This window comes from Erpetoichthys calabaricus, chromosome 12 (assembly GCF_900747795.2).
Source record: "Erpetoichthys calabaricus chromosome 12, fErpCal1.3, whole genome shotgun sequence".
NCBI classification, from domain to species: domain Eukaryota; kingdom Metazoa; phylum Chordata; class Cladistia; order Polypteriformes; family Polypteridae; genus Erpetoichthys; species Erpetoichthys calabaricus.
This window is the reverse complement of record NC_041405.2, coordinates 9,784,307-9,794,363: the sequence shown is the minus strand read 5'-3', so window position 1 is coordinate 9,794,363 and position 10,057 is coordinate 9,784,307.

Here is a 10,057-nt window from a genome sequence, read left to right as displayed (position 1 = left end):
TATTTACGATTTTCCGGTGCTTTTATTTCTTTATGTATCCTTTTGAATATTTGTGAAATGAACAAAGTATGGAAAAAGTGTGTTATTTTTGTTGTTTGTTAATTGTTAAATTTGAAAAAAGAAATAGGAAACTTTCTGCAATTTCTAAATTTTAATGAGTAAACTCCGAACAGTCATGTTGATGTTGACCATATTTCAAATCTTGATATCAACTGCATATTAAGTTTCAGGAAGGCTGACGGTTTCAAAACTGTTGTCCTTCTCCTTCAAACTGTGTCACTTTGGGGTCTGAAATGTCCAAAGGCTGTACACTAAAATCCCACTTCTGCCTCCCAAACAGCAATACAGCAGATGGCTGCTGTAATTCAACTGACTATTGGTAACTATTAGGGCGACACTGAGGAGTATTTGAGATGATGGTCAAATCAAAAGATGTTCTAGAGTCAATAAACTGTGCACTATAATACATTTGACTAAGAAATGTGTGTTTTTATCACTTAGCGGCTGCATGCACAGAAAATGAAGCTCACTCGATATCTACAATGGGGGTGAGTGTTGATCTCCTATTACCACACCAAATGCTTCTTATGTTGGACAAGAACTTGTGTTTCTATTGTTTCAATAAGAAAATCTAGTAATTGTTGGATAAATTGATAGATTTTTATGGAATATTTATATAGATATTTTAGCGTAGTTGGCAGGATTAGATAGATATTTTAGCGTAGTTGGCAGAATCAGATAGATACTAATTTTAGTATAGTAGGCAGGATAGATAGATAGATAGATAGATAGATAGATAGATAGATAGATAGATAGATAGATAGATAGATAGATAGATAGATAGAAAACATCTGACTTGGCTAAAGAGAAAAAAGTCAAAGTATATAAAATATAACAGCAACATGGTATTTATTAATGTATAACAATACCAAATAGACGAAAACAAAATAGAGAATAGAATAAATAGTAAAGTCTGGATATAAACAGTATTAGAAAAGTGTCAGAGGGTGGACGTTGTTCAAGGCAGCTTTTGATTTAGCAATTGGTGTTATTCATAGGCGCCACTGCCTCACAGTAAGGAGACCTGGGTTCGCTTCCCGGGTCCTCTCTGTATGGAGTTTGCATGTTCTCCCCGTGTCTGCATGGGTTTCCTCCCACAGTCCAAAGACATGCAGGTTAGGTGCATTGGCGATCCTAAATTGTCGTGTGTGTGTTTGTCCTGTGGTGAGTTGGAGCCCTGCCCAGGGATTTGTTACTGCCTTGCGCCATGGGATTGACTCCAGCAGGCCTCCGTGACCCTCTGTTGGGATATGGCGGGTTGGAGAATGACTGACTGAGTGTTATTCACAGGTTATGTTTTCTGACATCCAAGTCAGACGTTCTCACGTCTTTTGATCTCTAATGTCACTTCCGATGTTGCTCTTCTGTCATTTTTTTCTCCTATTTTGATCCCTCAGACAAGTCATATTTATGTTAAAATGTACATGTGGGGTTTTGGGACATATGACATTATACACATTTGATTGGTTATCTTGTCCTGATGATGAATGACTCTGATCAAAGTGTTTTGATGTTTGAAGTACCTCCACACTCTCCCAAGCTGTAGAGTAATCTGATAATTCCTGGACCTATCCGTTCACAGGTTATAAATATTTAAACAGGTTCTGTGGCATCTGTGATTATTTTCCATTCCCAAGATATAAACTACTAGCTGTGTATGACGGTGCTGTGAAAAGCCTGGGCTCCTAGAAACTACTGAAAATACTCATCATTTTGCTGACGTGCTCGCTTCGCTTGTGTATTAGTGGCTAAGTGAGTTTGTCTTTCCTCGGTGTTCTCACTTTGGTGACAGAGTTGCTTTCAATCAGCGTCATGCTGTAGCCTTGTACTTCTTTCTTCTTCCGACTCGTTAACTTGAGCTTCATGCTGTAGCCACACACTTTCAGGCCAGACAGACAGACAGACAGACACACTTTCACGTGTAGACGTTTATATATAAGAATTGAAAAAGAAACTGACTGGAACAAGTGCATAAATTACTGGTGCATGGGTGTTATTAAACTCTTCTAAATTCAGTTCATCCTGGTTTATTTAATATAAACAGTCTGCTGTTGAAAAAACGTAACATTTTCCACACTAGAACAGATGTGAACCCTGGCTTCCTTACTGTGAGGCAGGCATGATACCACTGTGCCACCCTGTAGTGCCAATGTGTGATTAAAACAACAATAGGTGATCTTCATTTTAATAGGGGTGATGTCATTTCACATTCCATCTCTAAACTGGAAAGTTCTGGTCCGATAGGCACACACACATCCAAAGGTATAGAGAACACTGCAGGGCCAATTGTTCCAGCCTTTCAGCCGCAAACAGGCTGGCAGCACAGTGGCACCAGAAACAATTTCACACACTACAAGCAATACATAAGTACATTGAGCCTATGATAGAAATTTAGAAATATAATGATTTCAAAGGCAAAACTGGTGGTTGTTATAAAAATTTTAATGATAAGTAAAATTATTGGGTGAAGCTTATGACTTTTTTTGCACAACATTTGGTGGAACCTAATTTAGAAATGCCAATGTCCCCGCGTCTATGTGGGTTTTCCTCCGGGTTCTCCAGTTCAGTTCCCACATTCCCATAGATGTGCCAGTCAGGCTGTTTGGACTCCTTGTTTTTGTGTGTATAAGTGGGTTTTGTTTTGGATTGGAGTCCGTTCTGGTGGCATTTCCGGTACTGGTGGGGTAAACCCGAGACGCTAAATTGTGTTTGAGAACGGTACAATAGAGTATAATGGTTTGAATATTTTGCGTGATTTTCTTGATTAAGCAAGTTGGGCATTTTGTTTTCTAATAATGCATCATTGTATAATTAATCCGATAGAAAAATCTTACAAGTATATAATAATGAAATGCCACTAATTATTTGTCATGTTTTTTTTGCACTTCTTTTCACGATTAAATTTTCAGTAATCAAATCAGTTAAGTCGTGTTCAGTTGTCCTGGTATTCGTTTCCAGGCCTGTAAGTCTTATTTGAAAACGTCCTGTCAAATAGATTGATTAATTCTTAATCGGTGAAATGTGACCCTCCATTTGTGTTGCAGGTTAACTCCACTGAAGAGACAGTCGTGTATTCAGTACTGCAGACTACAAGGGAGAAGAGAAAGAGTTTGCCTGAAAGTGAGCACAGAACAGTCATTTACTCCGAAGTTCAAATCAAATCCACGTCTGCTGGAGCCACGTCTACCTGACCGAGTGCATCACCTGAGGGCCCAGGTCACTGCCTCTCCCGCAGCCCAAGTCCTCAGCGTAAGTGCTGACTTCATGTTTGAAATGATCTTTCAGTTAAAACAATTCAGTGAAATGTGTAAAATGAAGACACTGGATGGACAGGAGGAGTGAGCACCGCCTGACCAGACTGGGAACGCAATGCCTATGGACTTCAGATTTGAGATTTTCCTAGAGGATTGGAAAGTGCTGGACAAGAACGACTCCTCTTCCCTTTTCACTTGTGCACCTCCACTCTTTTATTTAAGAGTGCGACCTGAAGACAAACCAGCGCAAAATGTTCTTGAATTCAGTTTTGTATTTATTAATAAATTGTACTGAGAATCCTGGCAATATGTGCGTTGACAGCTGTAAAAGGTGGGTGGGTAAGCAGCCAACATGAAGAGTCAAAAAAAAGGTTGAGGTGCCACCCGGGTGTCCCCTTTTTATTGAAACAAAAAAAGACAGCTGGCAATCCACTCAAACAGAAAGAAATCATTTTTGATTTCTGTAACACTCGGGGAGGCGTTGAGGGATTCTGTCCTTCACTAGCAGCAGCCTGATGTTACCTTTCTGGAATAAGACAGCTTTATAAGGCCAAGACTGGGGGGGGGGGGGGGGAGTTTGGGATGGGGGGGATTTTCTCTTTATCAATCGTCCTTCTTGTCTGCAGAGGGTGACAGACAATATTAGTGTCGGCTGCTCCTCTCGTACCAGGGGGGAACTGCTTATCTCACAGGAGCTAGGAAGGTGATCCCCAGACGTGCATGTGTGTATCTATTAATTAAAATCATAAATCTAGTTATTGATTTACTCTATGCATTGAATTCAATATTAGGATGGCACAACTCAGCAGCATGTCTCGAAGGATCGGGAACAGAGCGCGAACCGGTTCACAGAGTAATTACTCTCCTTCAAGCAACGCTTTTTATTGGGTTGTTTGGTTCCATTGATAAAGAATCATTGGAAAGGGTCCTTTGCATATTAAATTGTTTTCTTAGGCTTTGAAATGGAGAGGAAAACAGGAATGTGGTCAGGAGTGAGATGGGACGTCTTTTTGAGATAAGGAGAAAGCAGGCAGAAATGAGATGGAGTTTCGTCTGGAGTGGCATTGAGATCGCACAGACCTGATCGCACAGACCCCTACATCAGGCTCACCGCTACCATGAATTCCATGAAGCAGGTCTGAAAATATAATAACTGGGAGTCTATTTTATTGCACAAAAATGAAATAGTATTGAGGTAAAAATATAGGCACCATCAGAAGAACTCATATATTCCATGTACTGTTTTAGTAGCGCTAAACGTTTTTCCTCACGTGACTTTAACCAAGGTAACCCAAGCCTAATCTTAACCCTAGAGCTTAAAAACGAATCATACTTATAAACAGAGGTATGAAAACCAGGGAAATAGAAGATATGGAAGCAGACACAGGCACTTGTCAAACATGTGGAGTCCAGTGGCTGTGGTGGTCTGTGTGTCTGTGCTCATAACAACTTACAAATTAAATTTTAGGCTTAGTACCATGTACTTCTGAACTCCTCCATTGATAACAGCAGTTTTAGCTTTTTACTTAATTTAATAATAATAATTCATTACATTTATATAGCGCTTTTCTCAGTACTCAAAGCGCTATCCACACAGGGAGGAACCGGGAAGCGAACCCACAATCTTCCACAGTCTCCTTACGGCAAAGCAGCAGCACTACCACTGTGTCGAGTCTTTTGTTTAGTAACAGAATCGCCGGGTTTAATATGCACGGACTGGAGAAACTGGGAGCAGATGTTTTAGGGAGAAGCCCCGTGGAGCCTTTGCAGCGCAGGATTTCGCCGCCGTTCACTGCACACTTTTTAACGGGTTGTCCCCAGACATTTATTCTCGTTTGAGTTTCACGTCTAGACTAACTGAACATTTACTTTTTTTTATATTTTTTAAACGCGTTTTGCCCGTTTGTAATTACTAGCATGACTTCAATAACAGAACGCAGCCCCGATTTAGGGGTTAGGTTAGATAGATAGATAGATAGATAGATAGATAGATAGATAGATAGATAGATAGATAGATAGATAGATAGATAGATACTTTATTAATCCCAATGGGAAATTCACATTCTTCAGCAGCAGCATACTGATACAATAAATAATATTAAATTAAAGAATGATAATAATGCAGGTGAAAAACAGACAATAACTTTGTATAATGTTAAATGTTAACGTTTACCCCCCCGGGTGGAATTAAAGAGTCGCATAGTTTGGGGGAGAAACGATCTCCTCAATCTGTCAGTGGAGCAGGACGGTGACAGCAGTCTGTCGCTGAAGCTACTCTTCTGTCTGGAGATGATACTATTAAATGGATGCAGTGGATTCTCCATAATTGATAGGAGCCTGCTGAGCGCCCTTCGCTCTGCCACAGATGTTAAACTGTCCAGCTCCATGCCAACAATAAAGCCTGCCTTCCTCACCAGTTTGTCCAGGCGTGAGGCGTCTTTCCTCTTAATGCTGCCTCCCCAGCACACCACTGTGTAGAAGAGGGCGCTCGCCACAACTGTCTGATAGAACATCTGCAGCATCTTATTGCAGATGTTGAAGGACGCCAGCCTTCTAAGGTAGTATAACCGGCTCTGTCCTTTCTTACACAGAGCATCAGTATTGGCAGTCCAGTCTAATTTATCATCCAGCTGCACTCCCAGGTATTTATAGGTCTGCACCATCTCCACACAGTCACCTTTGATGATCACTGGATCTATGAGGGGTCTGGGCCTCCTAAAATCCACCACCAGCTCTTTGGTTTTGCTGGTGTTCAGGTGTAGGTGGTTTGAGTCGCACCATTTAACAAAGTCCTTGATTAGGTCCCTATACTCCTCCTCCAGCCCATTCCTGATGCAGCCCACGATAGCAGTGTCATCAGCAAACTTTTGCACATGGCAGGACTCCGAGTTGTATTGGAAGTCCGATGTATATAGGCTGAACAGGACCGGAGAAAGTACAGTCACCTGCAGCGCTCCTGTGTTGCTGACCACAATGTCAGATGTGCAGTTCCCAAGACGCACATACTGAGGTCTGTCTTTAAGATAGTCCACGATCCATGCCACTAGGTATGAATCTAATCCCATCTCGGTCAGGTTAGTGACTTATGATGCAGCCTGGACTTACGGATCAGTGCGCACCTGTGCTTCTCAGGCACCCTGAATAGCAATCTTCTTCCATCCCCCAGCCCACATCGGGTCTACTAAGCGGTATCATTAAATCGTATAACCCATCAAAATGGTACGCTGTTTACTTTGTCAGTCAGTCGTATATCCAAACAGAGGGTCACAGGGGTCTGCTGGATTCAATCCCAGCACAGGGCGCAAGGCAGGAACAAATTCCAGGCAGGGCGCCTGCCCTCCGCAGGGCACACACACACACACACACACGCACACACACACTAAGGACAATTTAGGATCGCCAATGCACTTAACCTGCATATCTTTGGATTGTGGGAGGAAACCCACGCACACACGGGGAGAACATGCACACTCCACGCAGGGAGGACCCGGGTCTCCTTACTGCGAGGCAGCAGCGCTATTACTGCGCCACCGTGCCGCCCTTACTAATTTGTTTTACTTTTTATTCCTGATACAGAAAAAGAAGGCATCTCCTCAGGCTGGGTGAACATGAATTAATAAGAGTTCACCGGGTACTGTATTACAGCCACAGGCAAATTCAGTTTGCCCACGTAACTTTAATTTAGGTCTCGGTAGTGGCCCAAAATGAGCACGTGCGTGTAGCTGAGCGTTCCGAGTCTGTGAGCTTGGGACCCCACAGCCCCCCTTAGAATCGGAGCAATTACCTCTTCGGATACATCACGCACAGCTCGTATACAGTAAATCGCTCATACATGGACAAGAAACACCAGGAGAATTTTCATTTTTTGCTCCCGAGACAGACTCTTCCCGGTGATTTTGAGAACGCGCTTCTGCAAAATGCACAGACGGGTGGCATTTGGCTTTCTAAAGTGATGAACGCTTACCTTGCTTTTAACACTAAAACAGCCATCAGCTATTTTAACATTAAAAATAAACAGAGCTGGATCTCTTAAGCAAAGTGTATCTCTCTCGCGCTTCAACCCGACTTATTTTAACGACGTACTGTATATGCCACATCACATCGCTGCAGTGAACCCGACGACACGCTCATAAAGATAAACTTATCTGCGCGCCTTGGGTTTTTTGGTCAATAGAGTCAAAAATAAACGCGGCCAAAATAAACTTGCTAAATAGAAGCTCAGTGTCCTGCATGCACTGCTGCGCGTGCTGTTTGCACTTAGGTGAGAAATGACGTGCAGCTGACAAACGGAAAAGACAGAACAACCTAAGTGGAGCATCCCAGAGTCGTCTTTTCTGTGCCATAGACGACACTGGTATTTGCTGTGTAATTGGTGAAGAAAACAGCTGAGGACCTGGAGGGCGTGTATTTCTCAAACTACAGAGTCTGGTGTCCTAATCCAAAGAAGCTATCCAGTGATAACAATGATTGTGAACTGAATGTAACAAGTTTAAGAGTAATAAAGCTTGTAAATACAATCTGCATTGCAAATAACCTTTTTCTCTAGTTTTCCTCCGTCATCAGGGCCACTAGGTGGCAGGCTTTCGTTTACTGTGTGACTGGATGCGCCCGTTTTAAACACCTGGCACGTTAACGATCGCGGTACACGCACTGAGCCCTGCGGTGCCGCTCATTATAAAAACTCCAATAAAAAAAAAAAAATATCATTCTTTTGTGTTAATTCGCCGGAAGTGAAAAATTGTTTCCAATTTGATCAGGCATCGTGATGTTAATAAAGAAGCCTACATGATTGACTTTAATCAGCCTTGTACTATAAACTTCAATTATTTATGCTTTATCCTCATGAATAAATAAATTACTCATGTTATGTTTTTGTGTCAACCAGTCACCTTTGTCTAATGGAAAAACACTCATCTGGACTTTCTCTTTCTTTTCTATCCTGGCATAATCCCGTTCGCCGTCTTCTTTCAACCCCTTTTCAGTTCCGTGGCAGCCTGTCATAGGAAAAAGCGCTCGTTGTGGAAAACAAGCAAACAAACAAATACATAAATAAATAGACTGACATGTTTTTTTGAGAAAGCGGTTTCAATTGGAAGGGCGGCACGGTGGCGCAGTGGGTAGCGCTGCTGCCTCGCAGTTGGAAGACCTGGGGACCCGGGTTCGCTTCCCGGGTCCTCCCTGCGTGGAGTTTGCATGTTCTCCCCGTGTCTGCGTGGGTTTCCTCCGGGCGCTCCGGTTTCCTCCCACAGTCCAAAGACATGCAGGTTAGGTGGACTGGCGATTCTAAATTGGCCCTAGTGTGTGCTTGGTGTGTGGGTGTGTTTGTGTGTGTCCTGCGGTGGGTTGGCACCCTGCCCAGGATTGGTTCCTGCCTTGTGCCCTGTGTTGGCTGGGATTGGCTCCAGCAGACCCCCGTGACCCTGTGTTCGGATTCAGCGGGTTGGAAAATGGATGGATGGATGGTTTCAATTGGCCATTTTTGAACAAGACCTGAACTTTAAGAATGCCAGTACTTTGCAGCACATGTGTACAGGATGTGTGCAGGATTCAGTGGTGCTAATGCAATGGGAAAAGTTTTTCTAATAACCATTAGCAGGTAAACTTGACGAATTGAGGTTAATAATAATAATAATAATAATAATACATTATTGCGTCAGCACACACACCACTCGCTAGCTATTTGGTAGCGAAAGGGTGAAAAAAAGGCCAATTAGAGACACTGAATGATCAGGGGGCCATAATGGGCGATTTAGGCAGGACATCGGGATTACAACAACAACAACATTTATTTCTAGAGCACATTTTCATACAGACAATGTAGCTCAAAGTGCTTTACATGGTGAAGAAAGAGAAAAAAGACAAAATAAATAAGAATTAAAATTAGGGAACACTAATTACCAAGGAATAATAAGGTCTGATGGCCAGGGAGGACAGAAAAAACAAACAAAAAAAAAAGGTAAAATTTGCAGGGGTTCCGAGGCCACGAGACCACCCAGCCAGCCCCCTCTGGGCATTCTACCTAACATAAATGACCTCAATCAGTCCTCATTAACCGACTCATTAACTCAATTACCAGCAACCCCCCGTGCTATGACGCTATTGGACAGATTCGGAAGGCACAGGTGTTGCTGGGAGGAAGATTAATCACGCGGGCTCTTTAAAAGGAAGCCAAAATGGCACCAGGGTCGTGATCATCCATCTGTTTTTGTTTCTACGAACGAACGAACGAACGAACGAACGAACGAACGAACGAACGAACGAACGAACGAACGAACGAACGAACGAACGAACGAACGAACGAACGAACGAACGAACGAACGAACGATTTTTTTGGGTTGGTTTTGTCTCCTCTGGTCAGCCCCTGCAATGGGAACCTGGTAGATTAAACTTTACATTTCCATTAGGGGGCTTTTTTTGGCGGGGTTGGTTCATTCTATGCTTGGTCTTAATTTGCTTTAGCTGTACTGTACTGTGTTTATTGTGGTGGTTGTGTAAATAATAATTACTGGGGAGGGCTTTACTGTACATGTTTTTGTGTAATATTGTCTTTGTCCTTTTCATTATTTGATTAATACATTCTTTAATTATTGAAATGCTTGTGTGTGTGTGGGCTGGGTCAAGGCTGGTTGTGTTCTGAGGGTCCATGCAATAAAATAAACAAGCCACCATCTTTGGACAGTGTGAATCTTGGGGAACCTCACGACTGTTACACTTTTTTTTTTTTTCCCCAAAAGATGTCCTGC